This window comes from Tasmannia lanceolata, unplaced genomic scaffold (assembly GCF_043159265.1).
Source record: "Tasmannia lanceolata isolate RefF3 unplaced genomic scaffold, GAP_Taslan_0.1 ptg000002l, whole genome shotgun sequence".
NCBI classification, from domain to species: Eukaryota; Viridiplantae; Streptophyta; class Magnoliopsida; order Canellales; family Winteraceae; genus Tasmannia; species Tasmannia lanceolata.
In genome coordinates, this window is record NW_027518679.1 from 9,441,185 (window position 1) to 9,463,038 (window position 21,854).

Sequence of the window (21,854 nt, forward strand, 5' to 3'; positions counted from 1 at the left end):
AGCCTTTGACAACTAAGACAGAAAAATCAGTTTATTCTGAGAAAAAGTTTAAAAGACCAAACAAAATACTGTATGAAGACTTCTTAAAAAGAAACAATTGAAGAAAGGAAACAGACCAGAATCATGTAACCATTAATATGTGTTATAAGTCATGCGCCTATCAAATATTATAATTGTATACGAGGATACTCATAACATAAAAAATTATGAGGGCGATAAAACTTTGACCTAAAATTTTACCTTTGATCAACGAAGTCAAACATATGCATCAGTAGAAACTATTAAACAACTATGCTATAAATAATCAGATTTTGTATTTTATATATATATATATATATAAATGATGAAGAAATACAAAAGTTCAAAGAACATATGGTATATATCCACGGAAACACATAATGAACCTGGAACAAGCAGATTTTTACAATTTTCTAAAGAAAACACAAAAATTCTTGAGATCATATGATGTACATCCACAAAATATACCTTTAATCATTAATAGAGATGAAATCTTATGAATTCTTCTTTTGAAAATATTTAACAAACGACAGGGAAAAGAAACAAAAATAAATAAAAATAAAAATAGATACATTTTCTTTCCAAATTAAAACATACGAGCATACACTATTAATCTAGCACTACTGAAGAACAAGCATCAATTTCGAGCACCTAAATAACAAAGTCAAACAATGGAAAGAGGCAAAATGAGCATAAAAAATCTTTCACAAATGATCATCAGGCTAGAGATTTTTTTTTTTTTTTAAATAAGTTACCAAGACAAAATAATAAAATCGAAAAAGTAAAATACCAATTTCCGCTGGATTTTCCTAAATATCTTCAAGCTTTTTCCTTCTTTCCTCGGACAAAACCTTCACTAATGATGACCTCAAACCGGAATGCTCAAATTCAAGGCTAATTATATAAATCCAAGCTTGAAATAAGCAGATCTAAGCCTTTATAGCTTGGATCCAAAGTTTCTGGCCAGAGCTAAGCCGGAGAACCTGATCGGAGAGTTGAGAATTAGGGCTTAGATTGAAAAAAAATGGGTTTAGGTTTCGAAATTTCGAAAATCAACAAGGAAATGAGAGAAAAATGATGAGGTGAAAGTATTGATATCAATAGGTGAAAAATTTGGCTGAAAAATAACCAGATCTCGGCCGGATCGGAGATTTAGCCGAAGTTTGGCAAACTCTGCCGGAGAAGATAATGAGATGAAGAGGAACAGAGAATGACCGGAGATGAAAGGAAGATTAACTGGGAAAAATGGCCGGAGCCTAGCCGGATACAAGATTTCCGATCGGAGAAAAAGCTTGAGTTAGGGTTTCAAACTTAAGAAGAAAGATTTCAACTGAGATATGAAGAGAATAGCAAAGATCTGGAGTTTCTAAGCTGAGAGAGATGAAGAACACAAGTAAATGACCGAAGGATAATCGGGATCCGGCAAGATCCAACGGAGAAGATGATCGGAAAAGGGGTTTTAGGTTTTAGGGATCTAACTCTCTCTCTGGATTTCTACGAAAAAAATAAATGAACAGTGCCCATATTTTCGTTTTTGATTTTTTATATATATAAAACAAATGCGTTGATAAACGCACTCCCACTTGATGGGCGCACAAATACTGATGAGGCGCGCCCGCCAATTTTGTCCTATTCGGCTTGGGCGCGCCCATCACAGGATAACTCACCCCTCTTCTCACTTGGACATCCCCTTCAGCAGATAATTCACCCTCCTTTTGATCTACATTGCGCACCTTCTCTCGGCTCGCTCACTGAGCAAACGCGCTCGGATCTCGACGAAACTTTACGGGGACCCCGGTGGGACCCTAACCTATCTTAGAGGGAAGTTTGGGACCCTAATGGATTGATTTGGTTGGGTTTTGCTCAAACAAAAGAGATTTAGGGCACGATCAAAATGGGGTGTCTACAGATACTAGTAGTCCAGTTGTAGAGTCTAATGCATGCTCTCAATTATGCCTGAAATATGGAGGGAAAATAATTATTTGCTTTTATCTTCTTCTTTCTCATCATGGATTTAAAATTTGTTTGAATTTATTTGTTCTATCCAGTTTTAATTCCTGCTTTGCACTAGTTCAATTCAGCTATGTTCTTATAGTTGTTCACTTCAGGGAATAAAAACATATTGTTCATGAGATACTTATGAATAATACTCAAGCTTCAAAACAGATAGCCTCTCAACAGAATTCATGAATACTAACACCTTGATTCTAAACCTGCCACTAACCAGGTATACCCTTGCTCAACTGAATGAGAATAATTTTGCATAGTTATTTAGATATTTACACTCACACTTTCAGCTAGAACCAATAGTACAGGCCATATTCTCATGTTAAGGAGTAGGGCTAGAAATATCGAACAGGTGATGGGATTTGCTATACAATTTTATAAAAACCCATTTCGTGGCTTACTTTTGCAAACAATTCCTTTCGCAGGCAATTTAGCCACTTCATACCATATTTTGTCTTTTTTCGAATTCCTATCTAGTATGAACATGTAGGTAAGAACATTCGAAGCAAACACTATGACAATAAGAAGCTAAAAATAGTAGAAGAAAAGTCAACATGAATATTCCAACAAAGACACAAAGCAAGATATGTGTATGAATTCAGACTTGAGTAAAAGGAATACCCTTATCCATGCGCTATGTGTATACATAAAAGCCAAGAGGCAAATCATTTAAACAATTTTAAATTCTAGAATAGGTGGTTGTTAAAAGAAATTTCCAAAACTTAATTTAAAGCCAAATAAAAGACATCTTCTCTTCTTTTTTATGTCCACTCAACCTGAAATTTATCATCTTATATATTGATATTTGAAATAGGGTAAAGAATTTTAACTATTATATCACCTACCCTTACAATTTAACAGCCACAAACTTTCAGCATTTTTAATACCCATACATACATTTATAAGTTATGAAGCAGATAACCATAGATCATTACTCTCACTAGGCATCATATTCACCACTTCATCAGCACTATACTAAGAAGATAAATACTGCTAATAATAAATCAGCAAAACACAATGAAACTACTGCTCTCAGTTTTAAATTAAAAATACCTATATGCACATGGATATTCATAAAAAGAAAGAATGAAGGTATAGCATAGGCCTCTTCACTCTTATAAATACAACAATGTAAAAAAAAAAGGATACGAAAATGGATAGGGATCATGTCGTTATAAAATTCATGGTCAAAAGGTAATGGTAATAGCAATAACGCTAAATAACAATGACATGCATAGGTCTAAAATTGCTATCTTTTTAAATGTTCTGCTTAGAATTATTCCACTTTGGCATTATAAAGCTAATATCACAATATAATTACACATACATCAACTAGTCTCATTACTCGGTAATATGGTTCAAACTTTCCCCCAAATAATCAACATGAAAGGATTGGAATAATAACAACTTATTAGCCAGCTTCCTTATTCTGTACTTTATTATTATTTTTAAGTTTATTTACAAGTTACTCAAATTAACATCTTTTAAAATACTACCATCACCTTACATATGAACATGAAATTGTGATCATAAAAATCTACCCAGAAGGTCTCTACAGATTCCAAAAGACTTTTTACAAGTTATTAAAAAAAATTGTTCTAAAGTCCAAAGGATAAGCCTAACATTGAATAATAAAATCCACTAAATTTCTGAAGCAAAAATCAATCAGCAAATAGGCATGAAAAAAATAAAATAAATAAATAAATAAATTTGCATCATTTACATAACCTAATGGAAGAGGAATAACAAAACTTACCTAAATTTAGAGAAGATCATCAAATGATTCTATGAGATATCCAATTCTACAGAATGTGATAATTCTTCATAACATGATAATTCCTTAAGACAAGCCATTCAATTTAAACATGTATTTTTTACAAGGCACATCAGTTCTACATAACGTGCAATTTTACAAAGCAAATTTCCTTCAAATATTGGAATAGTCTAAGAGAAGTAGCATTGTAATTACAGAAAACAGATCCAAAAATAACTAAGAAAGAAGATGAATCAGAGATATTGTAATGCACTTCCTAAGTCACAATTACAGGTGTAAAAACAATAGATCCATACACAACTTCACAAGAATATCCCAAATTCTTCCAATATATCCAATTTTCACCCCTGAAATTTCATTTCATATACACTGATACTTCTCACCTCACTAAATTTTCTTTTTATTACTGTTATAAAACTGGATAGTGAAAGTATGTCAAAATCGAAGCAAATTTCGATTATATTGAGAAGATCTAAAAGAATTGGATGCAAAAAAATGGAAAAAAAAATAAAAAATCAAGGATCAAGACTCAACTCTCTAAAACATAGAATCTAACAAGATCAAACATCTCTTTAGGCAAGCAAGGATAAACTTCAAGGAAAATAATAAAATGAACTTACCTCTGATTGATTCTTTCTTTCTTTTTTTCTTTTTTTTTTCTTCTGATCCAGCAGACAAAATCAATTGATGTAAAAAAAATCAGAAACCTCTTCTATAGCATTCAGATCTGAGCAATAAAACTTCGGATCTATGAAAAGCTTGAAATCATTGACGCATAGAGGGAATGAGTAGAGGCTTTAAGCTTCAGATCTTGTGGAGAAGAAAACAAAATGACTGGTAGAAGTGGCAGGAATCTAGTGAAAATCAGCCGGAGAAGAAGAAAATTTAGGATTTGTTCTAAGGTTTGGAGTGTAAACCTAAAGTTCTAGGATGTAGATCTAGGTTTTTTATGACCATAAAAGGGAAGATGATGTGAAGGAGGTTATACGGAGAAATTCTGGCGGTCAGATCTCTGGTAGAACGGCCGGATTCCGGCGAGATCTCACCGGAGAAGATGAAATTAGGGTTTAGAATTTGAGATCCCCTTTATCTCTCTCTAAACTCAGACTTTCTCTCTCTAAAAAAATCTCTCGAAATATTAGCCCCTTGCAAATGAAACCCAAGGTCTCTATTTATAGATTTTTTTTTTCGATAATTTTTCAACCCCCAAATGTGCTTTGGACAGCCCCTCTGAATATTTAACACTGAGTTTTCACGAAACTGGGTGGTCCGCAAGAAAAGTTCTAATGGAAAATAATGGAATAAATTCGCTCCTTTAGTTACCCAGGGACAACCCTCTACAGCAAGATACACTAACCTAGCTTACCCCTAAACCGGATAAAATACCCCCCTTCTGCTACACTATTTTACACTGTCTTACGAACTATGCTCATCTCACTGGGCAAACGTCGACGGATTTCAACGAAATTTTAGAGGGACCCACTTGGATTCCTATCCTACCTTAGGATGAAATTTGGGACACTAAATCATTAATTTGGAAGGATTTTGTTCAAACACACCTGATTGGAGTTTGGTCAAAATGGGATGTCTACACCGAGTAAAGTCTGTTTATACACGGTAACTTGTCAAAATCAGACACTATTTAAACAAAGTGTCATATCGAAATCTTGTGTACGATCCGTCGTATCAATCAACAGATGTCGCTTTGGCATTTTTTTATTAGTGTCCGCACTGGATGTCAAAATGACATCCCCGGAGGTCCCTCCGCAAGTCAAGTGTCGCTAACCTGCCTCAGACGTGCCTCCCTAAATCAGGTATCCTTCACCTGATTCCCGATGTCCCTCCCGGTTGTTAGTAATGGCATCCATCCCAGGGCTCGTTTTAAACGGTCGTATTTCCAAAAAACCGTGAGCGAAAGGTTTCCACTCGATGACCTGACAACAAGACTCCTCGGTGACGGTTGTACACCTGAGGATCCGATTGAATCTTGTAAGCTTATCATTAATCTCCATTAACAAAATTTTGCTGTCTCCTTAGTTTGGCATTTAGGTGCCTTGGACCCTTTACCAAGGAGGGGCATCTATAGACACCCAATTTTGTCAAGAATGTATTAGTGATAGGTGACGCGAGGAAGAACCTTATGACGAGTTCCAGAGCACCAGTGGTGTTTCTCTCAATCTCTCTTTGGGGTACCTAACAATATTTTCAACCACCGAAACCCGGTTTTAACACAGCACCCGCCCTTTTCGATAAACCAAAACATGTCCACACAGCACCCGTGTTTTACGGAAACCAGTAAGTCCGTCTGTACACAGCATTCCCAATCACTAGGCTAACCTAGGGTCTGAAACTCTCTTTTTAGCACCAAAAGGACACCCTCTCTCTCGAAAGTGCCCGATGTCGGATTCATTGAAAAGCCTTGAACACAAGGAATCCAACGGACCTGACCGCGTGCGAATCGGAGTCCAATCGGAAGAGATATGGACTACCAAATACATTAGTAAGAGACGAAACCACCACCACCCAGAAGCCTGTTTAAACACAGCAAACGCTTATGTCGTCAAGCGAGAAGCCTATTCACTCAGCACCCGCCATTTATGACATTCGTCGGTGAGCCAGTCTGCACACGGCATTCCCAATCGGCAGGTTAACTTTGAGTCTGAAACTCTCTTTTGGCATCCAAAGGGCACACAGTTTTCCGAAAGCACCCGATTTCTGGTCCATTGGAAAGCCCTGGACATGAGAAATCCAATGGACCTGACCGCGTGCGAATCAGAGTTCAATCGGAAGAGATATGGATGACCGAAAGTATCGATAAAAGATGAAAACACTACAAAACAAAACGGAGAAGAGACGAACTATCGCGGAAACCGGGGATGACATCACCCAAATATTTATGGGTGATGTCATCACCAAATTCGTCTAGGACGAATTACAATTCGCCGCAATTTGTTTGAGACGAATTTGGGTCGAGCCCAGATATTTTTTACCCCTCGCCTATAAATAGGGGAGGGGGTAAGGTTTGTTTAACACTTATCTCTCCTCTCTCTCTCTCTCCCCCCTCAGGTGTATACACCTTCTTTCGGTGTATTTCTCCATTTTTTCAAACCCCAAACCCCTGCAGAAAATCAGACAGAAACCCTAGTTAGCTTGCTTTAAAAAAGAGAAAGTAGAGAAACACTAGGTAGCTCCTTTCTGACGTCGGCAGTCCGCCGAATTTCTGAAGGTTCAAAGCGTCTTTTTTTTTACGCCCATAGTAGAGCCGTTGTTCTGCAAAAATCTCGGTAAACTCAGAGGAATTTTTAGCTATACAGCGCCGTTGCGCCGCCGATTTCTCTACAGCCTCGATGGCCCTCTTTTCAATACAAGCGCGGTAGCGCTGCCAAATTTTAGAAAACCTAAGGCCGTATTCTCAATATAGCGCCGTGGTTCTACCGAAATTTTGGCAATCTCTGAAGTCTCTTTCTTCCAACAAGCGCTGTTACGCTGCCCAACTCTCCAGTGGTAAGATAAGAAAACCTAAAAAAATGTAATCCATTTACTTTTCTATCGTAAAGTAAGTTGCGAAATCAGGCTTTGCCGAAAGCAACTTATGATACAAACATAAAAAATTAATCCATTTACTTTTCTGTCGTAAAGTAAGTTGCGAAATCAGGCTCTGCCGAAAGCAACTTACGATACAAACCTAAAAAAAGTAATCCATTTACTTTTCTGTTGGGTATTTACAAAACGAGTAGTGTGGGTTTCATCGCCTTGATGTCAAGCCCCTCTACCTACCTTTCACTAATTTCAGCACTTTACTGCTTTATGTACTTTTACATTTGCACAGTAAGATACGAGGTTGAAGTGCAAAGAGACTTGTTCCGCTACGGCCGAGCGCTTGAAACATTATTCCCTCTTACTTGCTCTTTACTTTCTGCACAGTAAAGTACGAGGTGGTGACATCATAGAATCTCAGGCGCACAAATTGCCCCCTGAACATATGATATAAACCCCTCTGCCTTACTTTTACTTTCTGTACAGTCATTTTCCGTTTGATTTAAGTTAACCTGATCGTGAGTAGTTGCGAGTTCCATTCGAGCCGTAAACAACTTACAACACCGATCAAGTTAATTATCGCTTATTTTTGTTTTCTTTTGTAACTTCATTCCATTTACATTCGGAATTAAGCATAATCTAACAAGGGAAATAAGATCAATTCCTTTTATTTTAAATCCTTCCAAAAATGCCAATCTAAGTTAAGAGACCGGATTAAGCCGATTGTGGTGATCCCCTGTCATCTTGCGCAAACATGGGAAAAAATCGGCTCACACAGCCCCCCACTACTTTGAGAAAAGGTTGTCATTTGGATCATTCCCTTACAGGTTTTCAAGAGAAATCCTATGTAAGAGCCTAAGCTCTGATACCAAGTGAAATTCAACTTAGCAACCCAAGAGGGGGGTGAATTAGGTTTCTTTTAAAAATTTAAGGATTTAAAAACTTAGCTTATACTAGTTTTAGTTTGATTAAAAAGATTAAGAATAGGATTCAAAGATAAGAGTTGAGGTGCTTACCACAAGAGAAAAGACAAGAGGCATGACACAAGGTTTTTATAGTGGTTCGGTCTTAAACCCAAGACTTACTCCACTCTTCTCAAGTTTGTCTCCTTGAGGATTCCACTAGAATCTACTTCCAAGGAACTTAAATACGGCATTCATTTCGCCAAGTACAATCCGAGCTTCCAAGCTCCAAGAGTCACAACTGCGGCGCCCTTCGTTGCCAGGTATAATGAAGAGATGAAGGTGTAGCTTGCTTGCCTCTTAGTAGGCTGATTACATGTAAATAACATTCACTCTCACTCAAGAAAAAGATGAACAAGTAAAAGCCATAAGGTCTCTCAAGAACAATCTAAAGTCAAGGCATAAGAGAGAAGGGGAGAGTGATTTCATTGCTTAAATCAAGGTTTTAAATTTCGGTTTCGAAACCCATTTTGGACCTTAGCGAAACCGAAATTTCGATCGAAATTGAATACTCATTTCGAAATTAATATTTTATATATATTAAATAAAATAATAATTTTTCAAAATTTCGGCGAAATTTTGAACGAAATTTCAAAAAATTATTATTTTAATAATAAAAAAGGGAATTTTACTATAAATTTCGGTAAAAAACAAAATTTCGGCCGAAATTCCGAAATTTCTCACCATTTCGGGTAACATCAATTTCGGTTTCGGATTTCGGTCGAAATTTAAAACCTTGGCTAAAATAGAGTAAATGCATTTATAAATGCTCAAGGAAGATTAGGTTGATCATTAAGAGTGTTTCCTAAGGCCCAAGTAATGATATATATATATATATATATATATATATATATATATATATATATATATATATATATATAGAGAGAGAGAGAGAGAGAGAGAGAACGGTTCCTACACATATGTGTAGATAAGTTATCTACACAATAGCTTAAAATACAGGGGGGCCACATTATTTGGGTGATCCAAACCATTCATTTTTAAGGCCCTCACATAGATAGGGTGTTCATAAAAAATCAGATCCATAGGATCATCCTAACCATTCAAACTGTGGAGGCAAAAAATGGACTAATTTGTGAAGGTTTAAAGACATCCATTTTACCTCCACAAATCGTACGGTTGGGATGATCCTATGGATCTGATTTTTTGTAGACACCCTATCTATGTGAGGGCCTTTAAAATGGATGGCTTGGATCACCCAAACAATGTGGGCCCCCACTGTATTTTAAGCTAGTGTAGAGAACTCTCTACACATATGTGTAGGAACCGTTTTCTCATATATATATATATATATATATATATATATATATATATATATATATATATATATATAGAGGAAAAGGATTGTGAGCTTCAGCGTTGGATCCTTATGGTGCGCTTGAGCTCTCAAACCAATGAGGCCCACATTGGTAGGATGATCCAAAGCATTCTCTAGAAAGGGCCTTACATAGATAGGGTGTGTACAAAAAATCAGCTCCATAGGATCATCCTAACCCATCCATTTGTGGAGGTCAAAATGGACAGACCACAAATCTGCCCATTTTTGCCCTCCACTTTTGAAGGGCTTAGGATGATTCAATGGAGCTGATTTTTGGTACACACCCTATCTATGCTAGGGCCTTGCAAATGAATGGTTTGGATCCTCACAGAAATTGTGGGACCCATGTGATTGGTGCACTCAAGCGCACCATTTGATGCTAGAGCTCAAGTGCACGAACATATTCCTCATATATATATGGGAGTCAAAGATATGACATTTCTAGAGTCTCCAACGGTCGTCTCGGAACTCTCGCACGGAATTCCGAGATGACCGTTGCCCTTATATTTTTTTCAAACAGGGGCTTTCTCGGAGTTCTGAGAAAATGTCTCCGAATTCCGAGCTCGGCATTCTGAGAAAAATTCTCGGAATTCGGAGAAGGCTATTTTCAGCAGAACTTCCAATTTTAGTTGCTGATTTGAATTGGCCTCCGGAATTCACTTCTATGTTGATTAATGGAATGTCATGTGGGTCCAAAATAGTGAGGACACCACCATGATGATTCACTTATCCAATTAAGTTCAGTTTAGGTTACTTTTAACTCTCTTTTGTGCCTTTAACCTAGACAATTCATGATTGACCAAATACAAACTAAATATAGGTTGATCTTCAATCTTGTTGGCACTTTGGAGATGCTTTGACATGTCTTCTATCAACTCCATTGATGCTTGAGTATAGCTTTGGCCATTGAGTTGATTTTCATCCATTTGAGCTTGAATTCAATCTTGCCTTCGAATGTCCTTTTTTTTTTTGGTAAGTAATTTGGGGTTAGGCAGACCCCGACCATAATATATTAAAGAAAAAGGAGATTACAACCGAAGATAGGATTTTTCCGAAAAATCCTCCGAGAGAATTACAGAACGATCAAGAGGAATGAGATTAAGAGGGATCGGGTTCCCTTTACATAAACAATTACTTTTTGAGAGGTAATCAGTAGCTCTGTTACCCTCTCTCCAAATGTGAGAAATTTTCCAAAATTCCAATATATTGAGAACGATGAGAAGGTTCTCTAATGTTGGAATTTTTTTGCAAGGGCAAGGCCATTTTTTTCTAATTATATTCACTGCCTGGAGGGAATCCGATTCAATCCATAGCTTTGGGTTGGCGGATTTGTCAAGCAAATGGACTCCTTGGATGATTGCATCTAATTCGAGCTCCGAAATAGGCCTACGATCGACATCAATGGAAAACATAGAACGGGCATCTCCACAGATGCCTATGAGAATGCCTCCGATGGAAGCGAAATCACTGGACAACGAGGCATCAGTATTAAGCTTGACTTCGTTGGGCTGCGGGGGTATCCAGACACAATATTTAAGCACTGAAGTAGAACGAAATAGAGAAAGGTTCCATATCTGGGCTATCTGAGAATTATCTTCATTATGATCGTCTTCCAGCTTCAGGAATATGACTCAGTTTCTTGCAGCACAAATAATTCTGTTAAGAATAATTCTTTTATGGGTTTTTACCTGGTCATGAAGTCTGCTATTTCGTTCGGACAAGATCAAGAAGATAGCTGCAGTGAATAAGAGTCTTGCGAGGATGCTCGACTGACCTTTGAGTTTAAATTTTCGACGAATCCATAGCTCCTCCCCAACTGAATTCTTCTGCTTTTTTCTCTCTGAGATATTCTTGAGGATCGTCCTCCATATCCAAGCCGAGAAGGAACAGGAGAAGAAGAGATGGTTTACACTCTCAGTCTCGCTGTTACATAGAAGACAAGATTTATCAACCGAGGGACCAAGGAAATGGAGGTTATCTTTGGTGGAAAGATGGTTTTGAATGGCCAACCCGACAGAGAAACTAAATTTTGGGATATGTCCTGGGAACCAAATGGAAGAGACCCAACAGGGGACGGATCTTTAACTCTAACAGCATTCCAAACACTTTTAAACGAGCAAATACCATCTGGTTGAGGTTTTCAAATGGGATACGAAGGAGATAAAGATGAAAAAAGTCAGGAATTTATGATTGGTTTCAACTCCTGAAAGAGAGGGAGCTCTAGGATTGCATCCCATCCTCCATCGTGGATGGAGCCTCGAATAGAGGCAAGCAAGGGATGAAGCTGGAAATGGATCCGAGGGAGGATTGGGATTCTAGAGGGCCCATGGGATGCCAAGGGTCCTTCCAAAACAGAAGAGAAGAATCCGGACGAACAATATAGCAAATGTGATTATTCGCAACCTCTCTTGCCTTAAAAATGCTTCTAACGGCCCAAGATGGATTGCTAGGAATTGGAGAGTACCAAAAACTTCTGTTTCTTAGATACTTTCGGTGGAACCAGGTGACCCAAGGGTTGTTCTTATCAGACACAATTTTCAGAGTTGTTTGATTTGAGCAGCAATGTTGAGGTCTATAAGTCTTCAAATTCCAAGCTCCCCTTCAGATATAGGCTTGCATATACTTTCCCAAGAGATTCGATGATGCTTTTTTTCCAGGCTTTGACCCGACCAGATGAAATCTCTAAACACTTTTTCAGTGGAGAGGAGAACAGCAGAGGGCAGATGGAAGGCACCAGACCAGTAAACCTGATAAGTTGAAAGAACTGTTTTTACTAATTCTACTCTTCCCGCTCTGGATAGATTACGATTGGTTCAGCTGGACATCCACTTTTTTATTTTGTCTATGATTCGTTGACAATCATCAAAATAAGCCTTGTTGTAATCAGAGGGAGGCCCAAATATTTGACAGGGAGGTTTCCTTCTTCAATATGTAAGATGTTGCAGATGGCTCTTCTCACACTATTCGAAACCCCTGCAAAGAACACTTCACTTTTGATTGGGTTGAATTCAAGACTTGAACAGAGTTTGAATGACTCCAGACACTTCAAAATACCTGAGGCAGAGCTAGGATTTGGGTTAGCATATATCATGACATCGTCAGCAAATAAAGTGTGAGAGATGGTTAAGTCTCCCTTAGAGAAAGGAGATGAGATATAGACTTGGGCAAGATGGGATTGAATGAGAGAGGAGAACATATCCATGACAAAACAGAACAGAAGGGGAGAAAGAGGGTCTCCTTGTCGAAGACCATTAGAGGATCTAAAGAAGCCATGGGGAGAGCCATTTAAGATGACAGAAAAAGATGCAATAGAGATGCACTGATGAACCCATTTACACCATTTACTAGGAAAGCCCATTTTTTTCATAAAGAGGAGAAGGGAGGAATGGTTTACACTATCAAAAACTTTTTTCAGATCCATTTCGATGCACATTGCTTTTAATGGATTCTTCCTATGGAAATTGTGACATAAGTCATGAGCTATGAGAATGTTATCTTGAATGTTCCTACCAGAGATGAAGGCTGATTGGAAAGGGAAAATGAGAGAGTTCATAAGGGGTTTAAGTCTATTAGCCATGATCTTGGTGATGGTTTTATAAAGAAAATTGCAGAGGGCTATGGGCCTGTATTTTTCCGGGGAGCAGGCTTCAGGGCATTTCGGTATTAGAGATATGAAGGTGGTGTTGAGCTCCGGAAGAATTTTACCTTTATGGAAAAAAGATTGGATTGCAGATGTAACATCATTACCAATTAAGTACCATAAAGCTTTGTAGAAGTCTCCGTTGAATCCGTCAGGGCCAGGGGCCTTGTTACCATCAGCTTTATTGATAATCTGCCATATCTCCTCAGGGGAACATTCTCTGGTTAAGGAAGTAGCTTCATCTTGGGAAAGAAATCTGAGAGGATCGGGAATTTGACAGGATCAGTAATTCTCGAGCAATTATGATTATTGAGCAATTATGATTATTGAGCAGATTCTCGAGCAATTCTGATTCTCGAGCCTTTGAATGTCCTTGTCTTGCCTTGATGGTGCTTTGATTAGCCTTTGTATTGTTGATGCCTTCTTCATGTCTTTGATTTCACTTTATGGCTTGATGTGCAAACTTGAGGGTATTAATGCTTGGAACACATTCACTTAGACAATGAAGATCATTAGTACATAAAATCATTTTATAACAAATTGAGTTTGTTAATCATCAAAACATATCAATACGAGTATTTGTTGAACCCTTGGGCTAACATAGTATCTGCACAATCACAAAACACAAATTGGTTCCACATTAGATATCAATTTTGAGCCAAAGCACACTAGAGACATTAAAGTGCTTTTTTCTACTTTCTTTCAGCCCTCCTTAAAGTGTTCAGGCAACCAATATCATAAACATGCAAAGGAAAAGTGCTCATACAGCTTCCAATATTAAGATTCAATCTAAAGCCAATAAAAGTCACTGGATTGAAAAAATCTGGGTTGGGCCCAATTGCACTGTAAAATTTTGCATATGCCTAAGTGAGATTCAAGGCTATAAAGCACAAGCAAAATGGATACAAAATTTCAGATGACAAAAGGGGAATCTATAATATACCCAAAATACGCATCGTTTTTTCTGTTGAAAACTGAATAGCTGCATTCATTTTCATTTTCAACAGATGTATTACACGGATACAATTAATAGAGTTACAAATATAACAGAGCAGCTAAATGATAAGATAAACCTACAAATATAACAGAAAAGCTAAATGATAAAAAAGAAAAAAAAAAGAAAAAAAACAGTAGCCAGCGGATACATTTAACAGAATCATGGTACTCCTTAAGGACCTTAACTTCAGACTGAGTCAAACTGCTCCTGCTACCAGACTGCTGGTAACTAAGGTTTGAAGAACAGCAATACAACCAGCAATTGCAGGTAAACTACCAATGCAAGCTAGATTAGGCTCCCAGATTTCCTTCAACCGTGCTTCTATACATTTCAATTAAAGAAGAGGTTGTCTTTTCAGTATTCCTCCCCGAAACAGATAACGAACCCAAAGCTTGGTGAGAAGAGGTTGAAGAGGGGGCAGGGGCTGACCCTGCAAAGGTGGATCGAGCACTAAAATTGGTACTAGCACTGGTACTGGTGCCGGTCAGAGACCCTTCCGTGGCCTTTGGAGCTGCAGGTTTCTCAATCACTATAATTCCTTCCAGCATTTGTACAACCTTCCCCATAGACGGCCTCAGAGACGGCTGGTCTTGGATGCACCAGAAGCACACCTGAATTGCCCTAGCCAGTTGGTCTGCATCCACCACCTGCTCAGCAAGCCTTTTGTCTACAATGCTCTCAATATTTCCTCTGTCAAATTCTTCATACGCCCATAACGAGAATTTTTTTCTACCTGTCTCCTCCGAGACATCAAAGTTCCTTCGCCCACTAACAATCTCCAACAAGACCATCCCGTAGCTGTAAACATCGGATTTCGAAGTTATAGGGAGATTGGCAAGCCATTCGGGTGCTAAGTATCCCCTAGTCCCTCTAACACTGGTCAAGGTTCGGTATCGATGATCTTTAGGATTGACGAGCTTTGCAAGACCAAAATCTGATACCTTGGCATTGAAATTCTCGTCCAACAGAATGTTCTCTGGCTTTATGTCACAGTGAACTATGCAATCTCGGCACTCTTCATGTAAATATGTAATCCCCCTAGCAGTCCCAAGTGCTATATTAAACCGAGTGTCCCAATCCAATTTCCCTGATGACTCCGTAGAGAATAGAAAATTATCTAGAGATCCATTTTTCATGAACTCGTAAACCAGCAACCTATGGCGGCCTTCGGAGCAAAACCCAATCAACCTCACTAAATTCAAATGGTGGGTGCTACTTATAGTTGCAACCTCCATCCGGAACTGTTTCTCCCCTTGTTCAATCCCTTCGAGTTGCTTGACGGCAACCACGGTCCTATTAGCAAGAACCCCTCTATAAACTGCCCCAAACCCTCCAGCTCCAAGTTTTTCTTTAAACCCCTTGCTCGAGTGCTGAAGATCCTTGTACGAGAACTGAACTGGAGCCCCGGAAGCATACTCGAGAAGGGCATACTGTGCTGATAACCCTCCAAATTTAGGGCTGTGCCTGCAGAGCCCCCACCACAGCCCACCTTCCACAAGAACCAATCCTACAATGGTACCCACAACCACAATAGCGACCACCCCGGCACGTAACTTTGACGACTTGGTCTGGGTCTGATTAGAAACGGGTAGGGGCGAGTTTGGGAGAGCTGGGCTACAGACCTTGACGAAAGAAGTACTTGGAAGGGCAGGTGATTGGTACCCGCTAACAAAATTTGAGACCTTAAGGTAACAATGACCACTGCCATCAGCTAGGGATGTTGACGCAACGCACGAACCACCCGCAAGACAATTTGATCTGCAGGCAGTGATACCAATAAAGAAAGTCTCATTAGAAAGCTCAGGTGAGTAAGTCAAGAACTGGGTATGATCCAATTCCAACATGGTAGCACTACCAGGGCAATCAGCAATCTCTTGTCTCCTCCTACACCCCTTTCTACTATCATTCGGATCCGAAAACTCGAAATTCTGAGATGGGCAGCCACAAATAGGACCTGTATCGTTATAACTACAGATACCCATGTTACCACACCACCCAAAAACCTCACACTGGTCTAAAACAGCTGACCACCTAGGAGTAGCAGTCGCAGTACCCCTAGCAGTGCTATAAATCCTCAAATTCCCATCAGAATCCATCCTCAAAAACCTAATAAAATCTCCCGTATCGCTATAATCACTACTATAAGCAACAGAAACAGGAACAGGAAGTGAAAGATCATAAAGAGTTAGAATTCCAGTCGGTAACAGAGTCAAACTGGGCGATATAAGGCGATTTGCGCCTATACTGGAATTCAAACCCTGATTCCAATAAGTTATGCTACCATTCCAGCTAAGGGTTAGATTTCCAGACTGTAAAAGACGAAAATTATAGACCCCAGATAGTAGAATTTTCCCTAAAGTGAAGTTCTGGCTTTGTAAGATTGTATCTGTAGGGTTATCAAAAGTATCCCAAATGGTAACAGAGCTCCCATTTTTTAGGGCGAAATTACCTAAATCATCGAGGGTAGCTGTTGTAATTCCGCGGTCTCCAGTGCCCGATTGCCAGACGACGAAGCCGGAGCCGTTGACGAGGCGGAGATTGCCGTTGGATTGGAATTGGAGGGTCCCACCGAGATCAACGGTGCCTGCTTTCCAGATGGGGGCTCCACTGTAAGAAATTGAAGCTATGAAGGAAGATGGGTTTTGGGTATCGGAGAGGAAACCAAAAGAGAAGGTAAGATTTGGGGAGTTCCATGTAGTGTTTAGGTTATTTGCGAAGAGAGTTGAGCCAGGAGAGATGTCTGAGTATACTAGGGTTTGCAAAAGAATAAGAGGAAAGAGTAGATATGGTATAAATGACATTTTTTTTTTCGATTCTCTCTACTTCTTGTTCTTCCTCTCCTTCTCTTTCCTTAATGAGTTTGGTTTTGTGAGGAAGAACAATGACTTTGAATGAGATAGGGGAAGACTTTGAAGTCCTGCTATTGCTGGTCTAAGACGGTGAAACAGGGATATTTTTTTTAATGGGTATGATACTATGAGAGAAGTTTAGGATGAGATTTGTATGAGATTTGAAATTATTTTTTGAAATTATTTCCATAGGATGATCCCAACCCTCCGATCTATGTTAGTTTCAATAATATGTGGTTCATATGTAGATCGGATGGCCAGGATCATTGTATGGATATAGTTTTCTTAGCACAACCTATGTACATTGTGGCGCATCAAATAGACGGTTTGGATCATCCTATTGTGTAAGCCGTACTTTATAAAAAAACTTGACTATATGCTGTTACACCATATAAAAGCTCATATTTTGAGAAATTGAATGTTTAGGATGATTTATTTTGGGGAATGATTTCTGCGCTCGAGTGTTTTGATAAACATGCAGACACTTGTCTACTTATCTGTCGTGTAGTATTTAAGGGGATATATGCTACACGACAAACAAGTGAGCGCATTATCAAAACTTTGTAGCGCTGAAATCATTTCCCTTTATTTTTAGTGATGTGATATGTTCGTGCCATTTTCTTCCCTGGGCCACACCTCTTTAGCTAATTTGTAACTGCGGTTTTACATTAGAGGGAGTGGTGCATGGAATAAAAGGGGGCCAATATATCATTTCCTTTATTATGTAATTTAGAAGATTTTGGAGTAAATGAGAAGTGTTAGATCTACCTTTCTAACAAATCATGTGCGTTGATGGAGGAATCTTGGTAGGAAAGTAGGGTGTAGTAAGAAATCTAAAAGTGACTTTCTATTTCGGAAAATGCCAAAACGATGGGGTTGTTAGTCTTGTACAGGAAGATATATGTCATGTGGTTGAAAATTGGAATCAATGGTGACGATCATTTTAGGGTCCTACAAGATGACATGTATGTGCAATCGAGACAATTGATCTTGTAGAACATCACGAGCGGCCACATGTGGAAAATGCATCCCATGCATAAGATAAAGAAATATAAAAATAATCAACAATTTAGCTTAATTTTGTTCGCGGAACCCTAAAAGATGATCGATGAATCAAGAAGCTAGAATCATAAGGTCAAAATGGTCTCAATAAAAAATGTGCTTTCAATAGTATTTGGTCGGATTGGTCACCGGCCGGATCAAGGATCCTATCACACAATTATCTTCCTACCAAACCTATAAATGGCAGTACATTTCTAATAGGAGATTTGAAATGTTCTGTGCGCTTAGTATCTATTAGAGGTTTCTATAAGGTGCAATCCCTCACAGATTGGAGGGTTAAGATCCTCCTATGGAGAAAATTTACGAGGAACAACCTATTTAGGTTGTGGCCCAACAAATGAACGGTTGGATCATCCTATGAAGTGGTCCCATTGTAATTTTTGAAAAATACCACACCCCGTGTAGAATCTCTACCTTGTTTTTTTATAAAATGACAAAATAACCCCACTTTAATATACTTGCAAGTTGCAACATTGGCAGATATTTTGGACAAGTTGAACAAGTGTGATGTAATATGGTTTTTCTTTATTTCATGTGGTTTTTTGGCAAAAGAAGTACTCTACTTTGTTTTATTTGCAAAATAGTCTTCTAATTTCACATTTTGCAAAAAGCGTCACGTTGGAGTGAATTTTTCAAATCAGGCATCAAATCTTTGTTACCAAAATACCCATGGTAGATGTTGCGGTCAAAACCTGTTTATAGCTGAGCCGGAGGCGATGGACAAATGGACGATCTGATCTTATCCTTGCTCTTTATCCTACACACACGAGAGCACGGTTAGAAGATCAGCACGTAGTGGGTACTCCGCGAAGGCCCTCCGATGCTTAAGTCAGCGTATAAGGAAACTCAACTTGAAACAGTAAGTTGTTGGGAATCGTGTCCTTTACCTTTTGGATCATACCCCTATTTATAGTGGTTGGGTGTGCTAGGGCTAACTTGTAATTTCCCTTATAGTATGATTACCATATTGCCCTTAAGCCAGTGGCACCGATCCGTAAATACCGCTTCTTACAGGAGTCTCTTGTTGAGTGCGGGGAATTACTTTGCTGCCCTTTTAGCCTCTGAGGGCCCTTTTACACGTGAAGTTCTCCGATTGGGTGGTTATTTTCATCCCCATCAGTTGCCCCTCACTCCTGCAGGCCGCTTTTGAGGTCTGGGGGAGTGTAGGTTTATTATTATTATTTTTTTAATGAGGTCTTGGACGACCTACTTTGGCCGAGCTCTTTCATACGAGCTCTTTTGGCCGAACTCTTTTAATCAATCTTGCTGTTTGTAGTGACGAGATCAGTTGAGATTTTGAACGTTCTCTTTTTGGCCGAACTCTTTTAGCCGAACTCTCTGCTACGACCTACAACTTAGGATTTTCTGAAACCCTCTAAACGTTGCAAACTATGGAGCTCATCTAGCTTTTCGGACGAGCTCTTTTGGATGAGCTCTTTCATACGATCTCTTTTGGCCGAACTGCAACTTATCGTTGCAAAATATGAAGTTCGGTTGGATTTTTGGACGAGCTTCTTTTTTGGACGTCCTCCAACCGTTGTCTTGGGGAGAGATCGGCGCTTCTTTTGGACAATCTCTTTCTGGACGAACTACAACTTAGGATTTTCTGAAACCCTCTAAACGTTGCAAAATATGGAGCTCATCTGGTTTTTCGGAAGAGCTCTTTTGGCCGAACTGCAACTTAACGTTGCAAAATATGAAGTTCGGTTGGATTTTCGGATGAGCTCCTTTTTTGGACGTCCTCCAACCGTTGTCTTAAGGAGAGATCGACACTTCTTTTGGACAATCGTTTTCTGGACAAACTACAACTTAACGTTGTAAAATATGAAGTGTGGTTGGATTTTCGGACGAGCTCCTTTTTTGGACGTCCTCCAACCGTTGCTTTGAGAAGAGCTCTTTTGGCCGAACTCTTTCATATGAGCTCTTTTGGCCGAACTGCAACTTAACGTTGCAAAATATGAAGTTCGGTTGGATTTTCGGACGAGCTCCTTTTTTGGACGTCCTCCAACCGTTGTCTTGAGGAGAGATCGGCGCTTCTTTTGGACAATCTCTTTCTGGAAGAACTGCTACTTAACATTGCAAAATATGAAGTTCGGTTGGATTTTCGAACGAGCTCCTTTTTTGGACGTCCTCCAACTGTTGCTTTGAGAAGAGCTCTTTTGGCCGAACTCTTTCATACGAGCTCTTTTGGTCGAACTACAACTTAACGTTGCAAAATATGAAGTTCAGTTGGTTTTTCGAACGAGCTCCTTTTTTGGACGTCCTCCAACCGTTGTCTTGAGGAGAGATCGACGCTTCTTTCGGACGAACTCTTTTGACGAGCTACCACTTAACGTTGCAAAATATGAAGTTTGGTTGGATTTTTGGACGAGCTCCTTTTTTGGACATCCTCCAACCGTTGCTTTGAGGAGAGATCGGCACTTCTTTCGGACGAACTCTTTGACAAGCTCTTTTGACCGAACTCTTTCATATGAGCTCTTTTGGCCGAACTGCAACTTAACGTTGCAAAATATGAAGTTCGGTTGGATTTTCGGATGAGCTCCTTTTTTGGACGTCCTCCAACCGTTGCTTTGAGAAGAGCTCTTTTGGCCAAACTCTTTCATACGAGATCTTTTGGCCGAACTACAATTTAACGTTGCAAAATATGAAGCTCGGTTGGATTTCGGACAGGCTCCTTTTTTGGACGTCCTCCAACCGTTGCTTTGAGGAGAGATCAACGCTTCTTTCGGATGAACTCTTTTGACGAGCTCTTTTGGCCAAACTACAACTTAGGATTTTTCAGAATCCCTCAAACGTTGCAAAATATGAAGTTCGGTTGGATTTTCAAACGAGCTCTTTTTTTGGATGTCCTCCAACCGTTGTCTTGAGGAGAGATGGGCACTTCTTTTGGACGATCTCTTTCTGGACGAACTACAACTTAACGTTATAAAATAAGAAGTTCGGTTGGATTTTCGGATGAGCTCCTTTTTTGGACGTCCTCCAACCATTGCTTTGAGGAGAGATCGATGCTTCTTTTGGATGAACTCTTTTGACGAGCTCTTTTGGCCGAACTACAACTTAGGATTTTTAAGAATCCCTCAAACGTTGCAAAATATGGAGGTCAGTTGGATTTTCGGACTAACTCTTTATTTTGGACGTCCTCCAACCGTCGTTTTGAGGAGTAGCGAGTTTTTCGAGGGCATTAATGGTGATTGGAGTTGAGGTATGGCGGTTTGCAGACCAGCAATGATGAGGCAACACGTGCTGGATGCCCGTTCGTGGAATCCAAAAGACGCTCTTATAGCCTCGATCTCAGTTCCACGGCTATATAAGGCTTGGGGTAAATCCTCATTTTTCATCTCCTGCCCATTTTTATCTCTGGTTTTTTACTTGGTGGAGCCTTGAAATACAGTTGTGACAACCCTAGAGGGGGGTGAATTGGTCAATTAGAAATTTTAGGCTTAATTAGGGGAAGATTAAAAATTAATCCATTTAATTAAGCACTAATTAGTCTAACCCTTGTTCAAGTAGGCATATTGATCAAAGCTAGGATTTAGACATTTAATCATGCACATTTACTAACCCTTATTCAAATATATATTATAAATGCAATTAGGGTTTATACATTTAATTCAAGTGCATTTACTAACCCTTGTTCCATTAAAACAATAAATAAGTTAGGGTTAGAGCTTA

General features: G+C 39.1%; 1 pseudogene; it reads right to left on the minus strand.

Annotated features, from left to right (window-relative positions):
- Nucleotides 1-14,191: 14,191 nt before the first annotated feature.
- LOC143877102 (G-type lectin S-receptor-like serine/threonine-protein kinase At1g34300 pseudogene) lies at nt 14,192-17,196 on the minus strand (annotated as a pseudogene).
- Nucleotides 17,197-21,854: the final 4,658 nt, after the last annotated feature.